The sequence below is a fragment of the Eurosta solidaginis genome, unplaced genomic scaffold, assembly GCF_040869045.1.
Source record: "Eurosta solidaginis isolate ZX-2024a unplaced genomic scaffold, ASM4086904v1 ctg00001167.1, whole genome shotgun sequence".
NCBI lineage: Eukaryota > Metazoa > Arthropoda > Insecta > Diptera > Tephritidae > Eurosta > Eurosta solidaginis.
In genome coordinates, this window is record NW_027136982.1 from 91,920 (window position 1) to 115,087 (window position 23,168).

Genomic DNA, 23,168 nt, shown 5'->3' on the forward strand with positions numbered 1-23,168 from the left:
ATTTGTTGAACAAAACGACTTACGTATTTTAAAAATGCTAACCTTTAGCCCGGTAAGCAAATTAAAAAAAAAACGCAATATGTAGGCTACACGAGAACGGAGACGTCGAGTAACCAAAACAAATGCGTTAAACAAATTCGTACACGTTATTTATCAATTTAACTCTAGAATTAAAGGATATACAACGAGAAACAACGTTTGACAACCTTTAAACAGTTTTAATAACTATCTCAAAAATTGTCGCTCTGATGCAAACAACTGATGAGTTATCTACTTAAATTTGATGAACAAAACGACTTACGTATTTTAAACATGCTAACCTTTAGCCCGGTAAGCAAATTAAAAAAAAACGCAATATGTAGGCTACACGAGAACGGAGACGTCGAGTAACCAAAACAAATACGTTAAACAAATTCGTACACGTTATTTATCAACTTAACTCTAGAATTAAAGGATATACAACGAGAAACAACGTTTGACAACCTTTAAACAGTTTTAATAACTATCTCAAAAATTATCGCTCTGATGCAAACAACTGATGAGTTATCTACTTAAATATGATGAACAAAACGACTTACGTATTTTAAACATGCTAACCTTTAGCCCGGTAAGCAAATTAAAAAAAAAACGCAATATGTAGGCTACACGAAAACGGAGACGTCGAGTAACCAAAACAAATGCGTTAAACAAATTCGTACACGTTATTTATCAATTTAACTCTAGAATTAAAGGATATACAACGAGAAACAACGTTTGACAACCTTTAAACAGTTTTAATAACTATCTCAAAAATTATCGCTCTGATGCAAACAACTGATGAGTTATCTACTTAAATTTGATGAACAAAACGACTTACGTATTTTAAACATGCTAACCTTTAGCCCGGTAAGCAAATTAAAAAAAAAACGCAATATGTAAGCTACACGAGAACGGAGACGTCGAGTAACCAAAACAAATGCGTTAAACAAATTCGTACACGTTATTTATCAATTTAACTCTAGAATTAAAGGATATACAACGAGAAACAACGTTTGACAACCTTTAAACAGTTTTAATAACTATCTCAAAAATTATCGCTCTGATGCAAACAACTGATGAGTTATCTACTTAAATTTGATGAACAAAACGACTTACGTATTTTAAACATGCTAACCTTTAGCCCGGTAAGCAAATTAAAAAAAAAACGCAATATGTAGGCTACACGAGAACGGAGACGTCGAGTAACCAAAACAAATGCGTTAAACAAATTCGTACACGTTATTTATCAATTTAACTCTAGAATTAAAGGATATACAACGAGAAACAACGTTTGACAACCTTTAAACAGTTTTAATAACTATCTCAAAAATTATCGCTCTGATGCAAACAACTGATGAGTTATCTACTCAAATTTGTTGAACAAAACGACTTACGTATTTTAGACATGCTAACCTTTAGCCCGGTAAGCAAATTAAAAAAAAAAACGCAATATGTAGGCTACACGAGAACGGAGACGTCGAGTAACCAAAACAAATGCGTTAAACAAATTCGTACACGTTATTTATCAATTTAACTCTAGAATTAAAGGATATACAACGAGAAACAACGTTTGACAACCTTTAAACAGTTTTAATAACTATCTCAAAAATTATCGCTCTGATGCAAACAACTGATGAGTTATCTACTCAAATTTGTTGAACAAAACGACTTACGTATTTTAAGCATGATAACATTTAGCCCGGTAAGCAAATTAAAAAAAAACGCAATATGTAGGCTACACGAGAACGGAGACGTCGAGTAACCAAAACAAATGCGTTAAACAAATTCGTACACGTTATTTATCAATTTAACTCTAGAATTAAAGGATATACAACGAGAAACAACGTTTGACAACCTTTAAACAGTTTTAATAACTATCTCAAAAATTATCGCTCTGATGCAAACAACTGATGAGTTATCTACTTAAATTTGATGAACAAAACGACTTACGTATTTTAAACATGCTAACCTTTAGCCCGGTAAGCAAATTAAAAAAAACGCAATATGTAGGCTACACGAGAACAGAGACGTCGAGTAACCAAAACAAATGCGTTAAACAAATTCGTACACGTTATTTATCAATTTAACTCTAGAATTAAAGGATATACAACGAGAAACAACGTTAGACAACCTTTAAACAGTTTTAATAACTATCTCAAAAATTATCGCTCTGATGCAAACAACTGATGAGTTATCTACTTAAATTTGATGAACAAAACGACTTACGTATTTTAAACATGCTAACCTTTAGCCCGGTAAGCAAATTTAAAAAAAAACGCAATATGTAGGCTACACGAGAACGGAGACGTCGAGTAACCAAAACAAATGCGTTAAACAAATTCGTACACGTTATTTATCAATTTAACTCTAGAATTAAAGGATATACAACGAGAAACAACGTTTGACAACCTTTAAACAGTTTTAATAACTATCTCAAAAATTATCGCTCTGATGCAAACAACTGATGAGTTATCTACTTAAATATGAAGAACAAAACGACTTACGTATTTTAAACATGCTAACCTTTAGCCCGGTAAGCAAATTAAAAAAAAAAACGCAATATGTAGGCTACACGAGAACGGAGACGTCGAGTAACCAAAACAAATGCGTTAAACAAATTCGTACACGTTATTTATCAATTTAACTCTAGAATTAAAGAATATACAACGAGAAACAACGTTTGACAACCTTTAAACAGTTTTAATAACTATCTCAAAAATTATCGCTCTGATGCAAACAACTGATGAGTTATCTACTTAAATTTGTTGAACAAAACGACTTACGTATTTTAAACATGCTAACCTTTAGCCCGGTAAGCAAATTAAAAAAAAAACGCAATATGTAGGCTACACGAGAACGGAGACGTCGAGTAACCAAAACAAATGCGTTAAACAAATTCGTACACGTTATTTATCAATTTAACTCTAGAATTAAAGGATATACAACGAGAAACAACGTTTGACAATCTTTAAAGAGTTTTAATAACTATCTCAAAAATTATCGCTCTGATGCAAACAACTGATGAGTTATCTACTTAAATTTGATGAACAAAACGACTTACGTATTTTAAACATGCTAACCTTTAGCCCGGTAAGCAAATTAAAAAAAAAACGCAATATGTAGGCTACACGAGAACGGAGACGTCGAGTAACCAAAACAAATGCGTTAAACAAATTCGTACACGTTATTTATCAATTTAACTCTAGAATTAAAGGATATACAACGAGAAACAACGTTTGACAACCTTTAAACTGTTTTAATAACTATCTCAAAAATTATCACTCTGATGCAAACAACTGATGAGTTATCTACTTAAATTTGATGAACAAAACGACTTACGTATTTTAAACATCTAACCTTTAGCCCGGTAAGCAAATTAAAAAAAAAACGCAATATGTAGGCTACACGAGAACGGAGACGTCGAGTAACCAAAACAAATGCGTTAAACAAATTCGTACACGTTATTTATCAATTTAACTCTAGAATTAAAGGATATACAACGAGAAACAACGTTTGACAACCTTTAAACAGTTTTAATAACTATCTCAAAAATTATCGCTCTGATGCAAACAACTGATGAGCTATCTACGTAAATATGATGAACAAAACGACTTACGTATTTTAAACATGCTAACCTTTAGCCCGGTAAGCAAATTAAAAAAAAAACGCAATATGTAGGCTACACGAGAACGGAGACGTCGAGTAACCAAAACAAATGCGTTAAACAAATTCGTACACGTTATTTATCAATTTAACTCTAGAATTAAAGGATATACAACGAGAAACAACGTTTGACAACCTTTAAACAGTTTTAATAACTATCTCAAAAATTATCGCTCTGATGCAAACAACTGATGAGTTATCTACTCAAATTTGTTGAACAAAACGACTTACGTATTTTAAACATGCTAACCTTTAGCCCGGTAAGCAAATTAAAAAAAAAAACGCAATATGTAGGCTACACGAGAACGGAGACGTCGAGTAACCAAAACAAATGCGTTAAACAAATTCGTACACGTTATTTATCAATTTAACTCTAGAATTAAAGGATATACAACGAGAAACAACGTTTGACAACCTTTAAACAGTTTTAATAACTATCTCAAAAATTATCGCTCTGATGCAAACAACTGATGAGTTATCTACTTAAATATGATGAACAAAACGACTTACGTATTTTAAACATGCTAACCTTTAGCCCGGTAAGCAAATTAAAAAAAAACGCAATATGTAGGCTACACGAGAACGGAGACGTCGAGTAACCAAAACAAATGCGGTAAACAAATTCGTACACGTTATTTATCAATTTAACTCTAGAATTAAAGGATATACAACGAGAAACCACGTTTGACAACCTTTAAACAGTTTTAATAACTATCTCAAAAATTATCGCTCTGATGCAAACAACTGATGAGTTATCTACTTAAATTTGATGAACAAAACGACTTACGTATTTTAAACATGCTAACCTTTAGCCCGGTAAGCAAATTAAAAAAAAAAACGCAATATGTAGGCTGCACGAGAACGGAGACGTCGAGTAACCAAACCAAATGCGTTAAACAAATTCGTACACGTTATTTATCAATTTAACTCTAGGATTAAAGGATATACAACGAGAAACAACGTTTGACAACCTTTAAACAGTTTTAATAACTATCTCAAAAATTATCGCTCTGATGCAAACAACTGATGAGTTATCTACTTAAATTTGATGAACAAAACGACTTACGTATTTTAAACATGCTAACCTTTAGCCCGGTAAGCAAATTAAAAAAAACGCAATATGTAGGCTACACGAGAACGGAGACGTCGAGTAACCAAAACAAATGCGTTAAACAAATTCGTACACGTTATTTATCAATTTAACTCTAGAATTAAAGGATATACAACGAGAAACAACGTTTGACAACCTTTAAACAGTTTTAATAACTATCTCAAAAATTATCGCTCTGATGCAAACAACTGATGAGTTATCTACTTAAATATGATGAACAAAACGACTTACGTATTTTAAACATGCTAACCTTTAGCCCGGTAAGCAAATTTAAAAAAAAAACGCAATATGTAGGCTACACGAGAACGGAGACGTCGAGTAACCAAAACAAATGCGTTAAACAAATTCGTACACGTTATTTATCAATTGAACTCTAGAATTAAAGGATATACAACGAGAAACAACGTTTGACAACCTTTAAACAGTTTTAATAACTATCTCAAAAATTATCGCTCTGATGCAAACAACTGATGAGTTATCTACTTAAATTTGATGAACAAAACGACTTACGTATTTTAAACATGCTAACCCTTAGCCCGGTAAGCAAATTAAAAAAAAAACGCAATATGTAGGCTACACGAGAACGGAGACGTCGAGTAACCAAAACAAATGCGTTAAACAAATTCGTACACGTTATTTATCAATTTAACTCTAGAATTAAAGGATATACAACGAGAAACAACGTTTGACAACCCTTAAACAGTTTTAATAACTATCTCAAAAATTATCGCTCTGATGCAAACAACTGATGAGTTATCTACTTAAATATGATGAACAAAACGACTTACTTATTTTAAACATGCTAACCTTTAGCCCGGTAAGCAAATTAAAAAAAAAAAACGCAATATGTAGGCTACACGAGAACGGAGACGTCGAGTAACCAAAACAAATGCGTTAAACAAATTCGTACACGTTATTTATCAATTTAGCTCTAGAATTAAAGGATATACAACGAGAAACAACGTTTGACAACCTTTAAACAGTTTTAATAACTATCTCAAAAATTATCGCTCTGATGCAAACAACTGATGAGTTATCTACTTAAATTTGATGAACAAAACGACTTACGTATTTTAAACATGCTAACCAAAACAAATGCGTTAAACAAATTCGTACACGTTATTTATCAATTTAAATCTAGAATTAAAGGATATACAACGAGAAACAACGTTTGACAACCTTTAAACAGTTTTAATAACTATCTCAAAAATTATCGCTCTGATGCAAACACCTGATGAGTTATCTCCTTAAATATGATGAACAAAACGACTTACGTATTTTAAACATGCTAACCTTTAGCCCGGTAAGCAAATTAAAAAAAAACGCAATATGTAGGCTACACGAGAACGGAGACGTCGAGTAACCAAAACAAATGCGTTAAACAAATTCGTACACGTTATTTATCAATTTAACTCTAGAATTAAAGGATATACAACGAGAAACAACGTTTGACAACCTTTAAACAATTTTAATAACTATCTCAAAAATTGTCGCTCTGATGCAAACAACTGCTGAGTTATCTACTTAAATTTGATGAACAAAACGACTTACGTATTTTAAACATGCTAACCTTTAGCCCGGTAAGCAAATTAAAAAAAAAACGCAATATGTAGGCTACACGAGAACGGAGACGTCGAGTAACCAAAACAAATGCGTTAAACAAATTCGTACACGTTATTTATCAATTTAACTCTAGAATTAAATGATATACAACGAGAAACAACGTTTGACAACCTTTAAACAGTTTTAATAACTATCTCAAAAATTATCGCTCTGATGCAAACAACTGATGAGTTATCTACTTAAATATGATGAACAAAACGACTTACGTATTTTAAACATGCTAACCTTTAGCTCGGTAAGCAAATTAAAAAAAAAACGCAATATGTAAGCTACACGAGAACGGAGACGTCGAGTAACCAAAACAAATGCGTTAAACAAATTCGTACACGTTATTTATCAATTTAACTCTAAAATTAAAGGATATACAACGAGAAACAACGTTTGACAACCTTTAAACAGTTTAATAACTATCTCAAAAATTATCGCTCTGATGCAAACAACTGATGAGTTATCTACTTAAATTTGATGAACAAAACGACTTACGTATTTTAAACATGCTAACCTTTAGCCCGGTAAGCAAATTAAAAAAAAAACGCAATATGTAGGCTACACGAGAACGGAGACGTCGAGTAACCAAAACAAATGCGTTAAATAAATTCGTACACGTTATTTATCATTTAACTCTAGAATTAAAGGATATACAACGAGAAACAACGTTTGACAACCTTTAAACAGTTTTAATAACTATCTCAAAAATTATCGCTCTGATGCAAACAACTGATGAGTTATCTACTTAAATATGATGAACAAAACGACTTACGTATTTTAAACATGCTAACCTTTAGCCCGGTAAGCAAATTAAAAAAAAACGCAATATGTAGGCTACACGAGAACGGAGACGTCGAGTAACCAAAACAAATGCGTTAAACAAATTCGTACACGTTATTTATCAATTTAACTCTAGAATTAAAGGATATACAACGAGAAACAACGTTTGACAACCTTTAAACAGTTTTAATAACTATCTCAAAAATTATCGCTCTGATGCAAACAACTGATGAGTTATCTACTTAAATATGATGAACAAAACGACTTACGTATTTTAAACATGCTAACCTTTGGCCCGGTAAGCAAATTAAAAAAAAAAACGCAATATGTAGGCTACACGAGAACGGAGACGTCGAGTAACCAAAACAAATGCGTTAAACAAATTCGTACACGTTATTTATCAATTTAACTCTAGAATTAAAGGATATACAACGAGAAACAACGTTTGACAACCTTTAAACAGTTTTAATAACTATCTCAAAAATTATCGCTCTGATGCAAACAACTGATGAGTTATCTACTTAAATTTGATGAACAAAACGACTTACGTATTTTAACATGCTAACCTTTAGCCCGGTAAGCAAATTAAAAAAAAAACGCAATATGTAGGCTACACGAGAACGGAGACGTCGAGTAACCAAAACAAATGCGCTAACAAATTCGTACACGTTATTTATCAATTTAACTCTAGAATTAAAGGATATACAACGAGAAACAACGTTTGACAACCTTTAAACAGTTTTAATAACTATCTCAAAAATTATCGCTCTGATGCAAACAACTGATGAGTTATCTACTTAAATATGATGAACAAAACCACTTACGTATTTTAAACATGCTAACCTTTAGCCCGGTAAGCAAATTAAAAAAAAAACGCAATATGTAGGCTACACGAGAACGGAGACGTCGAGTAACCAAAACAAATGCGTTAAACAAATTCGTACACGTTATTTATCAATTTAACTCTAGAATTAAAGGATATACAACGAGAAACAACGTTTGACAACCTTTAAACAGTTTTAATAACTATCTCAAAAATTATCGCTCTGATGCAAACAACTGATGAGTTATCTACTTAAATTTGTTGAACAAAACGACTTACGTATTTTAACATGCTAACCTTTAGCCCGGTAAGCAAATTAAAAAAAAAACGCAATATGTAGGCTACACGAGAACGGAGACGTCGAGTAACCAAAACAAATGCGTTAAACAAATTCGTACACGATATTTATCAATTTAACTCTAGAATTAAAGGATATACAACGAGAAACAACGTTTGACAACCTTTAAAACAGTTTTAATAACTATCTCAAAAATTATCGCTCTGATGCAAACAACTGATGAGTTATCTACTTAAATTTGATGAACAAAACGACTTACGTATTTTAAACATGCTAACCTTTAGCCCGGTAAGCAAATTAAAAAAAAAAACGCAATATGTAGGCTACACGAGAACGGAGACGTCGAGTAACCAAAACAAATGCGCTAACAAATTCGTACACGTTATTTATCAATTTAACTCTAGAATTAAAGGATATACAACGAGAAACAACGTTTGACAACCTTTAAACAGTTTTAATAACTATCTCAAAAATTATCGCTCTGATGCAAACAACTGATGAGTTATCTACTTAAATTTGATGAACAAAACGACTTACGTATTTTAAACATGCTAACCTTTAGCCCGGTAAGCAAATTAAAAAAAAAACGCAATATGTAGGCTACACGAGAACGGAGACGTCGAGTAACCAAAACAAATGCGTTAAACAAATTCGTACACGTTATTTATCAATTTAACTCTAGAATTAAAGGATATACAACGAGAAACAACGTTTGACAACCTTAAACAGTTTTAATAACTATCTCAAAAATTATCGCTCTGATGCAAACAACTGATGAGTTATCTACTTAAATTTGTTGAACAAAACGACTTACGTATTTTAAACATGCTAACCTTTAGCCCGGTAAGCAAATTAAAAAAAAAACGCAATATGTAAGGCTACACGAGAACGGAGACGTCGAGTAACCAAAACAAATGCGTTAAACAAATTCGTACACGTTATTTATCAATTTAACTCTAGAATTAAAGGATATACAACGAGAAACAACGTTTGACAACCTTTAAACAGTTTTAATAACTATCTCAAAAATTATCGCTCTGATGCAAACAACTGATGAGTTATCTACTCAAATTTGTTGAACAAAACGACTTACGTATTTTAAACATGCTAACCTTTAGCCCGGTAAGCAAATTAAAAAAAAAAACGCAATATGTAGGCTACACGAGAACGGAGACGTCGAGTAACCAAAACAAATGCGTTAAACAAATTCGTACACGTTATTTATCAATTTAACTCTAGAATTAAAGGATATACAACGAGAAACAACGTTTGACAACCTTTAAACAGTTTTAATAACTATCTCAAAAATTATCGCTCTGATGCAAACAACTGATGAGTTATCTACTTAAATTTGTTGAACAAAACGACTTACATATTTTAAACATGCTAACCTTTAGCCCGGTAAGCAAATTAAAAAAAAAAAACGCAATATGTAGGCTACACGAGAACGGAGACGTCGAGTAACCAAAACAAATGCGTTAAACAAATTCGTACACGTTATTTATCAATTTAACTCTAGAATTAAAGGCTATACAACGAGAAACAACGTTTGACAACCTTTAAACAGTTTTAATAACTATCTCAAAAATTATCGCTCTGATGCAAACAACTGATGAGTTATCTACTTAAATTTGATGAACAAAACGACTTACGTATTTTAAACATGCTAACCTTTAGCCCGGTAAGCAAATTAAAAAAAAAACGCAATATGTAGGCTACACGAGAACGGAGACGTCGAGTAACCAAAACAAATGCGTTAAACAAATTCGTACACGTTATTTATCAATTTAACTCTAGAATTAAAGGATATACAACGAGAAACAACGTTTGACAACCTTTAAACAGTTTTAATAACTATCTCAAAAATTATCGCTCTGATGCAAACAACTGATGAGTTATCTACTTAAATTTGTTGAACAAAACGACTTACGTATTTTAAACATGCTAACCTTTAGCCCGATAAGCAAATTAAAAAAAAAACGCAATATGTAGGCTACACGAGAACGGAGACGTCGAGTAACCAAAACAAATGCGTTAAACAAATTCGTACACGTTATTTATCAATTTAACTCTAGAATTAAAGGATATACAACGAGAAACAACGTTTGACAACCTTTAAACAGTTTTAATAACTATTCAAAAATTATCGCTCTGATGCAAACAAGTGATGAGTTATCTACTTAAATTTGATGAACAAAACGACTTGCGTATTTTAAACATGCTAACCTTTAGCCCGGTAAGCAAATTAAAAAAAAGACGCAATATGTAGGCTACACGAGAACAGAGACGTAGAGTAACCAAAACAAATGCGTTAAACAAATTCGTACACGTTATTTATCAATTTAACTCTAGAATTAAAGGATATACAACGAGAAACAACGTTTGACAACCTTTAAACAGTTTTAATAACTATCTCAAAAATTATCGCTCTGATGCAAACAACTGATGAGTTATCTACTTAAATTTGTTGAACAAAACGACTTACGTATTTTAAACATGCTAGCCTTTAGCCCGGTAAGCAAATTAAAAAAAAAAACGCAATATGTAGGCTACACGAGAACGGAGACGTCGAGTAACCAAAACAAATGCGTTAAACAAATTCGTACACGTTATTTATCAATTTAACTCTAGAATTAAAGGATATACAACGAGAAACAACGTTTGACAACCTTTAAACAGTTTTAATAACTATCTCAAAAATTATCGCTCTGATGCAAACAACTGATGAGTTATCTACTTAAATTTGATGAACAAAACGACTTACGTATTTTAAACATGCTAACCTTTAGCCCGGTAAGCAAATTTAAAAAAAAACGCAATATGTAGGCTACACGAGAACGGAGACGTCGAGTAACCAAAACAAATGCGTTAAACAAATTCGTACACGTTATTTATCAATTTAACTCTAGAATTAAAGGATATACAACGAGAAACAACGTTTGACAACCTTTAAACAGTTTTAATAACTATCTCAAAAATTATCGCTCTGATGCAAACAACTGATGAGTTATCTACTTAAATTTGATAAACAAAACGACTTACGTATTTTAAACATGCTAACCTTTAGCCCGGTAAGCAAATTAAAAAAAAAAACGCAATATGTAGGCTACACGAGAACGGAGACGTCGAGTAACCAAAACAAATGCGTTAAACAAATTCGTACACGTTATTTATCAATTTAACTCTAGAATTAAAGGATATACAACGAGAAACAACGTTTGACAACCTTTAAACAGTTTTAATAACTATCTCAAAAATTATCGCTCTGATGCAAACAACTGATGAGTTATCTACTTAAATTTGATGACAAAACGACTTACGTATTTTAAACATGCTAACCTTTAGCCCGGTAAGCAAATTTAAAAAAAAAACGCAATATGTAGGCTACACGAGAACGGAGACGTCGAGTAACCAAAACAAATGCGTTAAACAAATTCGTACACGTTATTTATCAATTTAACTCTAGAATTAAAGGATATACAACGAGAAACAACGTTTGACAACCTTTAAACAGTTTTTAATAACTATCTCAAAAAATTATCGCTCTGATGCAAACAACTGATGAGTTATCTACTTAAGTTTGATGAACAAAACGACTTACGTATTTTAAACATGCTAACCTTTAGCCCGGTAAGCAAATTAAAAAAAAAACGCAATATGTAGGCTACACGAGAACGGAGACGTCGAGTAACCAAAACAAATGCGTTAAACAAATTCGTACACGTTATTTATCAATTTAACTCTAGAATTAAAGGATATACAACGAGAAACAACGTTTGACAACCTTTAAACAGTTTTAATAACTATCTCAAAAATTATCGCTCTGATGCAAACAACTGATGAGTTATCTACTTAAATTTGATGAACAAAACGACTTACGTATTTTATGCTAACCTTTAGCCCGGTAAGCAAATTAAAAAAAAAAACGCAATATGTGGGCTACACGAGAACGGAGACGTCGAGTAACCAAAACAAATACGTTAAACAAATTCGTACACGTTATTCATCAATTTAACTCTAGGATTAAAGGATATACAACGAGAAACAACGTTTGACAACCTTTAAACAGTTTTAATAACTATCTCAAAAATTATCGCTCTGATGCAAACAACTGATGAGTTATCTACTTAAATTTGTTGAACAAAACGACTTACGTATTTTAAACATGCTAACCTTTAGCCCGGTAAGCAAATTAAAAAAAAAACGCAATATGTAGGCTACACGAGAACGGAGACGTCGAGTAACCAAAACAAATGCGTTAAACAAATTCGTACACGTTATTTATCAATTTACCTCTAGAATTAAAGGATATACAACGAGAAACAACGTTTGACAACCTTTAAACAGTTTTAATAACTATCTCAAAAATTGTCGCTCTGATGCAAACAACTGATGAGTTATCTACTCAAATTTGTTGAACAAAACGACTTACGTATTTTAAACATGCTAACCTTTAGCCCGGTAAGCAAATTAAAAAAAAAAACGCAATATGTAGGCTACACGAGAACGGAGACGTCGAGTAACCAAAACAAATGCGTTAAACAAATTCGTACACGTTATTTATCAATTTAACTCTAGAATTAAAGGATATACAACGAGAAACAACGTTTGACAACCTTTAAACAGTTTTAATAACTATCTCAAAAATTATCGCTCTGATGCAAACAACTGATGAGTTATCTACTTAAATTTGATGAACAAAACGACTTACGTATTTTAAGCATGCTAACCTTTAGCCCGGTAAGCAAATTAAAAAAAAAACGCAATATGTAGGCTACACGAGAACGGAGACGTCGAGTAACCAAAACAAATGCGTTAAACAAATTCGTACACGTTATTTATCAATTTAACTCTAGAATTAAAGGATATACAACGAGAGAAACAACGTTTGACAACCTTTAAACAGTTTTAATAACTATCTCAAAAATTTTCGCTCTGATGCAAACAACTGATGAGTTATCTACTTAAATATTATGAACAAAACGACTTACGTATTTTAAACATGCTAACCTTTAGCCCGGTAAGCAAATTAAAAAAAAAAACGCAATATGTAGGCTACACGAGAACGGAGACGTCGAGTAACCAAAACAAATGCGTTAAACAAATTCGTACACGTTATTTATCAATTTAACTCTATAATTAAAGGATATACAACGAGAAACAACGTTTGACAACCTTTAAACAGTTTTAATAACTATCTCAAACATTTTCGCTCTGATGCAAACAACTGATGAGTTATCTACTTAAATTTCATGAACAAAACGACTTACGTATTTTAAACATGCTAACCTTTAGCCCGGTAAGCAAATTAAAAAAAAAACGCAATATGTAGGCTACACGAGAACGGAGACGTCGAGTAACCAAAACAAATGCGTTAAACAAATTCGTACACGTTATTTTATCAATTTAACTCTAGAATTAAAGGATATACAACGAGAAACAACGTTTGACAACCTTTAAACAGTTTTAATAACTATCTCAAAAATTATCGCTCTGATGCAAACAAATGATGAGTTATCTACTTAAATATTGTGAACAAAACGACTTACGTATTTTAAACATGCTAACCTTTAGCCCGGTAAGAAAATTAAAAAAAAAACGCAATATGTGGGCTACACGAGAACGGAGACGTCGAGTAACCAAAACAAATGCGTTAAACAAATTCGTACACGTTATTTATCAATTTAACTCTAGAATTAAAGGATATACAACGAGAAACAACGTTTGACAACCTTTAAACAGTTTTAATAACTATCTCAAAAATTATCGCTCTGATGCAAACAACTGATGAGTTATCTACTTAAATATGATGAACAAAACGACTTACGTATTTTAAACATGCTAACCTTTAGCCCGGTAAGCAAATTAAAAAAAAAACGCAATATGTAGGCTACACGAGAACGGAGACGTCGAGTAACCAAAAACAATGCGTTAAACAAATTCGTACACGTTATTTATCAATTTAACCTAGAATTAAAGGATATACAACGAGAAACAACGTTTGACAACCTTTAAACAGTTTTAATAACTATCTCAAAAATTATCGCTCTGATGCAAACAACTGATGAGTTATCTACTTAAATTTGATGAACAAAACGACTTACGTATTTAAAACATGCTAACCTTTAGCCCGGTAAGCAAATTAAAAAAAAACGCAATATGTAGGCTACACGAGAACGGAGACGTCGAGTAACCAAAACAAATGCGTTAAACAAATTCGTACACGTTATTTATCAATTTAACTCTAGAATTAAAGGATATACAACGAGAAAAAACGTTTGACAACCTTTAAACAGTTTTAATAACTATCTCAAAAATTATCGCTCTGATGCAAACAACTGATGAGTTATCTACTTAAATATGATGAACAAAACGACCTACGTATTTTAAACATGCTAACCTTTAGCCCGGTAAGCAAATTAAAAAAAAACGCAATATGTAGGCTACACGAGAACGGAGACGTCGAGTAACCCAAAACAAATGTGTTAAAGAAATTCGTACACGTTATTTATCAATTTAACTCTAGAATTAAAGGATATACAACGAGAAACAACGTTTGACAACCTTTAAACAGTTTTAATAACTATCTCAAAAATTATCGCTCTGATGCAAACAACTGATGAGTTATCTACTTAAATATGATGAACAAAACGACTTACGTATTTTAAACATGCTAACCTTTAGCCCGGTAAGCAAATTAAAAAAAAAAACGCAATATGTAGGCTACACGAGAACGGAGACGTCGAGTAACCAAAACAAATGCGTTAAACAAATTCGTACACGTTATTTATCAATTTAACTCTAGAATTAAAGGATATACAACGAGAAACAACGTTTGACAACCTTTAAACAGTTTTAATAACTATCTCAAAAATTATCGCTCTGATGCTAAACAACTGATGAGTTATCTACTTAAATTTGATGAACAAAACGACTTACGTATTTTAAGCATGCTAACCTTTAGCGCGGTAAGCAAATTAAAAAAAAAACGCAATATGTAGGCTACACGAGAACGGAGACGTCGAGTAACCAAAACAAATGCTTTAAACAAATTCGTACACGTTATTTATCAATTTAACTCTAGAATTAAAGGATATACAAACGAGAAACAACGTTTGACAACCTTTAAACAGTTTTAATAACTATCTCAAAAATTATCGCTCTGATGCAAACAACTGATGAGTTATCTACTTAAATTTGATGAACAAAACGACTTACGTATTTTAAACATGCTAACCTTTAGCCCGGTAAGCAAATTAAAAAAAAAAACGCAATATGTAGGCTACACGAGAACGGAGACGTCGAGTAACCAAAACAAATGCGTTAAACAAATTCGTACACGTTATTTATCAATTTAACTCTAGAATTAAAGGATATACAACGAGAAACAACGTTTGACAACCTTTAAACAGTTTTAATAACTATCTCAAAAATTATCGCTCTGATGCAAACAACTGATGAGTTATCTACTTAAATATGATGAACAAAACGACTTACGTATTTTAAACATGCTAACCTTTAGCCCGGTAAGCAAATTAAAAAAAAACGCAATATGTAGGCTACGCGAGAACGGAGACGTCGAGTAACCAAAACAAATGCGTTAAACAAATTCGTACACGTTATTTATCAATTTAACTCTAGAATTAAAGGATATACAACGAGAAACAACGTTTGACAACCTTTAAACAGTTTTAATAACTATCTCAAAAATTGTCGCTCTGATGCAAACAACTGATGAGTTATCTACTTAAATTTGATGAACAAAACGACTTACGTATTTTAAAAATGCTAACCTTTAGCCCGGTAAGCAAATTAAAAAAAAACGCTATATGTAGGCTACACGAGAACGGAGACGTCGAGTAACCAAAACAAATGCGTTAAACAAATTCGTACACGTTATTTATCAATTTAACTCTAGAATTAAAGGATATACAACGAGAAACAACGTTTGACAACCTTTAAACAGTTTTAATAACTATCTCAAAAATTGTCGCTCTGATGCAAACAACTGATGAGTTATCTACTTAAATTTGATGAACAAAACGACTTACGTATTTTAAACATGCTAACCTTTAGCCCGGTAAGCAAATTAAAAAAAAAAACGCAATATGTAGGCTACACGAGAACGGAGACGTCGAGTAACCAAAACAAATGCGTCAAACAAATTCGTACACGTTATTTATCAATTTAACTCTAGGATTAAAGGAATTACAACGAGAAACAACGTTTGACAACCTTTAAACAGTTTTAATAACTATCTCAAAAATTATCGCTCTGATGCAAACAACTGATGAGTTATCTACTTAAATTTGATGAACAAAACGACTTACGTATTTTAAACATGCTAACCTTTAGCCCGGTAAGCAAATTAAAAAAAAAACGCAATATGTAGGCTACACGAGAACGGAGACGTCGAGTAACCAAAACAAATGCGTTAAACAAATTCGTACACGTTATTTATCAATTTAACTCTAGGATTAAAGGATATACAACGAGAAACAACGTTTGACAACCTTTAAACAGTTTTAATAACTATCTCAAAAATTGTCGCTCTGATGCAAACAACTGATGAGTTATCTACTTAAATTTGTTGAACAAAACGACTTACGTATTTTAAACATGCTAACCTTTAGCCCGGTAAGCAAATTAAAAAAAAAACGCAATATGTAGGCTACACGAGAACGGAGACGTCGAGTAACCAAAACAAATGCGTTAAACAAATTCGTACACGTTATTTATCAATTTAACTCTAGAATTAAAGGATATACAACGAGAAACAACGTTTGACAACCTTTAAACAGTTTTAATAACTATCTCAAAAATTATCGCTCTGATGCAAACAACTGATGAGTTATCTACTTAAATTTGATGAACAAAACGACTTACGTATTTTAAACATGCTAACCTTTAGCCCGGTAAGCAAATTAAAAAAAAAACGCAATCTGTAGGCTACACGAGAACGGAGACGGCGAGTAACCAAAACAAATGCGTTAAACAAATTCGTACACGTTATTTATCAATTTAATTCTAGAATTAAAGGATATACAACGAGAAACAACGTTTGACAACCTTTAAACAGTTTTAATAACTATCTCAAAAATTGTCGCTCTGATGCAAACAACTGATGAGTTATCTACTTAAATTTGATGAACAAAACGACTTACGTATTTTAAACATGCTAACCTTTAGCCCGGTAAGCAAATTAAAAAAAAAACGCAATATGTAGGCTACACGAGAACGGAGACGTCGAGTAACCAAAACAAATGCGTTAAACAAATTCGTACACGTTATTTATAAATTTAACTCTAGAATTAAAGGATATACAACGAGAAACAACGTTTGACAACCTTTAAACAGTTTTAATAACTATCTCAAAAATTATCGCTCTGATGCAAACAACTGATGAGTTATCTACTTAAATTTGTTGAACAAAACGACTTACGTATTTTAAACATGCTAACCTTTAGCCCGGTAAGCAAATTAAAAAAAAAACGCAATATGTAGGCTACACGAGAACGGAGACGTCGAGTAACCAAAACAAATGCGTTAAACAAATTCATACACGTTATTTATCAATTTAACTCTAGAATTAAAGGATATACAACGAGAAACAACGTTTGACAACCTTTAAACAGTTTTAATAACTATCTCAAAAATTATCGCTCTGATGCAAACAACTGATGAGTTATCTACTTAAATTTGATGAACAAAACGACTTACGTATTTTAAACATGCTAACCTTTAGCCCGGTAAGCAAATTAAAAAAAAAACGCAATATGTAGGCTACACGAGAACGGAGACGTCGAGTAACCAAAACAAATGCGTTAAACAAATTCGTACACGTTATTTATCAATTTAACTCTAGAATTAAAGGATATACAACGAGAAACAACGTTTGACAACCTTTAAACAGTTTTAATAACTATCTCAAAAATTATCGCTCTGATGCAAACAACTGATGATTTATCTACTTAAATTTGATGAACAAAACGACTTACGTATTTTAAACATGCTAACCTTTAGCCCGGTAAGCAAATTAAAAAAAAAACGCAATATGTAGGCTACACGAGAACGGAGACGTCGAGTAACCAAAACAAATGCGTTAAACAAATTCGTACACGTTATTTATCAATTTAACTCTAGAATTAAAGGATATACAACGAGAAACAACGTTTGACAACCTTTAAACAGTTTTAATAACTATCTCAAAAATTATCGCTCTGATGCAAACAACTGATGAGTTATCTACTTAAATATGATGAACAAAACGACTTACGTATTTTAAACAAGCTAACCTTTAGCCCGGTAAGCAAATTAAAAAAAAAACGCATTATGTAGGCTACACGAGAACGGAGACGTCGAGTAACCAAAACAAATGCGTTAAACAAATTCGTACACGTTATTTATCAATTTAACTCTAAAATTAAAGGATATACAACGAGAAACAACGTTTGACAACCTTTAAACAGTTTTAATAACTATCTCAAAAATTATCGCTCTGATGCAAACAACTGATGAGTTATCTACTTAAATATGATGAACAAAACGACTTACGTATTTTAAACATGCTAACCTTTAGCCCGGTAAGCAAATTAAAAAAAAAACGCAATATGTAGGCTACACGAGAACGGAGACGTCGAGTAACCAAAACAAATGCGTTAAACAAATTCGTACACGTTATTTATCAATTTAACTCTAGAATTAAAGGATATACAACCAGAAACAACGTTTGACAACCTTTAAACAGTTTTAATAACTATCTCAAAAATTATCGCTCTGATGCAAACAACTGATGAGTTATCTACTTAAATATGATGAACAAAACGACTTACGTATTTTAAACATGCTAACCTTTAGCCCGGTAAGCAAATTAAAAAAAAAAACGCAATATGTAGGCTACACGAGAACGGAGACGTCGAGTAACCAAAACAAATGCGTTAAACAAATTCGTACACGTTATTTATCAACTTAACTCTAGAATTAAAGGATATACAACGAGAAACAACGTTTGACAACCTTTAAACAGTTTTAATAACTATCTCAAAAATTATCGCTCTGATGCAAACAACTGATGAGTTATCTACTTAAATTTGATGAACAAAACGACTTACGTATTTTAAAATGCTAACCTTTAGCCCGGTAAGCAAATTAAAAAAAAACGCAATATGTAGGCTACACGAGAACGGAGACGTCGAGTAACCAAAACAAATGCGTTAAACAAATTCGTACACGTTATTTATCAATTTAACTCTCGAATTAAAGGACATACAACGAGAAACCACGTTTGACAACCTTTAAACAGTTTTAATAACTATCTCAAAAATTATCGCTCTGATGCAAACAACTGATGAGTTATCTACTTAAATATGATGAACAAAACGACTTACGTATTTTAAACATGCTAACCTTTAGCCCGGTAAGCAAATTAAAAAAAAAACGCAATATGTAGGCTACACGAGAACGGAGACGTCGAGTAACCAAAACAAATGCGTTATACAAATTCGTACACGTTATTTATCAATTTAACTCTAGAATTAAAGGATATACAACGAGAAACAACGTTTGACAACCTTTAAACAGTTTTAATAACTATCTCAAAAATTATCGCTCTGATGCAAACAACTGATGAGTTATCTACTTAAATATGATGAACAAAACGACTTACGTATTTTAAACATGCTAACCTTTAGCCCGGTAAGCAAATTAAAAAAAAAACGCAATATGTAGGCTACACGAGAACGGAGACGTCGAGTAACCAAAACAAATGCGTTAAACAAATTCGTACACGTTATTTATCAACTTAACTCTAGAATTAAAGGATATACAACGAGAAACAACGTTTGACAACCTTTAAACAGTTTTAATAACTATCTCAAAAATTTTCGCTCTGATGCAAACAACTGATGAGTTATCTACTTAAATTTGTTGAACAAAACGACTTACGTATTTTAAACATGCTAACCTTTAGCCCGGTAAGCAAATTAAAAAAAAAACGCAATATGTAGGCTACACGAGAACGGAGACGTCGAGTAACCAAAACAAATGCGTTAAACAAATTCGTACACGTTATTTATCAATTTAACTCTAGAATTAAAGGATATACAACGAGAAACAACGTTTGACAACCTTTAAACAGTTTTAATAACTATCTCAAAAATTATCGCTCTGATGCAAACAACTGATGAGTTATCTACTTAAATATGATGAACAAAACGACTTACGTATTTTAAACATGCTAACCTTTAGCCCGGTAAGCAAATTAAAAAAAAAACGCAATATGTAGGCTACACGAGAACGGAGACGTCGAGTAACCAAAACAAATGCGTTAAACAAATTCGTACACGTTATTTATCAATTTAACTCTAGAATTAAAGGATATACAACGAGAAACAACGTTTGACAACCTTTAAACAGTTTTAATAACTATCTCAAAAATTATCGCTCTGATGCAAACAACTGATGAGTTATCTACTTAAATTTGATGAACAAAACGACTTACGTATTTTAAACATGCTAACCTTTAGCCCGGTAAGCAAATTAAAAAAAAACGCAATATGTAGGCTACACGAGAACGGAGACGTCGAGTAACCAAAACAAATGCGTTAAACAAATTCGTACACGTTATTTATCAATTTAACTCTAGAATTAAAGGATATACAACGAGAAACAACGTTTGACAACCTTTAAAGAGTTTTAATAACTATCTCAAAAATTATCGCTCTGATGCAAACAACTGATGAGTTATCTACTTAAATATGATGAACAAAACGACTTACGTATTTTAAACATGCTAACCTTTAGCCCGGTAAGCAAATTAAAAAAAAAACGCAATATGTAGGCTACACGAGAACGGAGACGTCGAGTAACCAAAACAAATGCGTTAAACAAATTCGTACACGTTATTTATCAATTTAACTCTAGAATTAAAGGATATACAACGAGAAACAACGTTTGACAACCTTTAAACAGTTTTAATAACTATCTCAAAAATTATCGCTCTGATGCAAACAACTGATGAGTTATCTACTCAAATTTGTTGAACAAAACGACTTACGTATTTTAAACATGCTAACCTTTAGCCCGGTAAGCAAATTAAAAAAAAAACGCAATATGTAGGCTACACGAGAAGGGAGACGTCGAGTAACCAAAACAAATGCGTTAAACAAATTCGTACACGTTATTTATCAATTTAACTCTAGAATTAAAGGATATACAACGAGAAACAACGTTTGACAACCTTTAAACAGTTTTAATAACTATCTCAAAAATTGTCGCTCTGATGCAACAACTGATGAGTTATCTACTTAAATTTGTTGAACAAAACGACTTACGTATTTTAAACATGCTAACCTTTAGCCCGGTAAGCAAATTAAAAAAAAAACGCAATATGTAGGCTACACGAGAACGGAGACGTCGAGTAACCAAAACAAATGCGTTAAACAAATTCGTACACGTTATTTATCAATTTAACTCTAGAATTAAAGGATATACAACGAGAAACAACGTTTGACAACCTTTAAAAGTTTTAATAACTATCTCAAAAATTGTCGCTCTGATGCAACCAACTGATGAGTTATCTACTTAAATTTGATGAACAAAACGACTTACGTATTTTAAACATGCTAACCTTTAGCCCGGTAAGCAAATTAAAAAAAAAACGCAATATGTAGGCTACACGAGAACGGAGACGTCGAGTAACCAAAACAAATGCGTTAAACAAATTCGTACACGTTATTTATCAATTTAACTCTAGAATTAAAGGATATACAACGAGAAACAACGTTTGACAACCTTTAAACAGTTTTAATAACTATCTCAAAAATTATCGCTCTGATGCAAACAACTGATGAGTTATCTACTTAAATATGATGAACAAAACGACTTACGTATTTTAAACATGCTAACCTTTAGCGCGGTAAGCAAATTAAAAAAAAACGCAATATGTAGGCTACACGAGAACGGAGACGTCGAGTAACCAAAACAAATGCGTTAAACAAATTCGTACACGTTATTTATCAATTTAACTCTAGAATTAAAGGATATACAACGAGAAACAACGTTTGACAACCTTTAAACAGTTTTAATAACTATCTCAAAAATTGTCGCTCTGATGCAAACAACTGATGAGTTATCTACTTAAATATGATGAACAAAACGACTTACGTATTTTCAACATGCTAACCTTTAGCCCGGTAAGCAAATTAAAAAAAAAACGCAATATGTAGGCTACACGAGAACGGAGACGTCGAGTAACCAAAACAAATGCGTTAAACAAATTCGTACACGCTATTTATCAATTTAACTCTAGAATTAAAGGATATACAACGAGAAACAACGTTTGACAACCTTTAAACAGTTTTAATAACTATCTCAAAAATTATCGCTCTGATGCAAACAACTGATGAGTTATCTACTTAAATATGATGAACAAAACGACTTACGTATTTTAAACATGCTAACCTTTAGCCCGGTAAGCAAATTAAAAAAAAAACGCAATATGTAGGCTACACGAGAACGGAGACGTCGAGTAACCAAAACAAATGCGTTAAACAAATTCGTACACGTTATTTATCAACTTAACTCTAGAATTAAAGGATATACAACGAGAAACAACGTTTGACAACCTTTAAACAGTTTTAATAACTATCTCAAAAATTATCGCTCTGATGCAAACAACTGATGAGTTATCTACTTAAATTTGTTGAACAAAACGACTTACGTATTTTAAACATGCTAACCTTTAGCCCGGTAAGCAAATTAAAAAAAAAACGCAATATGTAGGCTACACGAGAACGGAGACGTCGAGTAACCAAAACAAATGCGTTAAACAAATTCGTACACGTTATTTATCAATTTAACTCTAG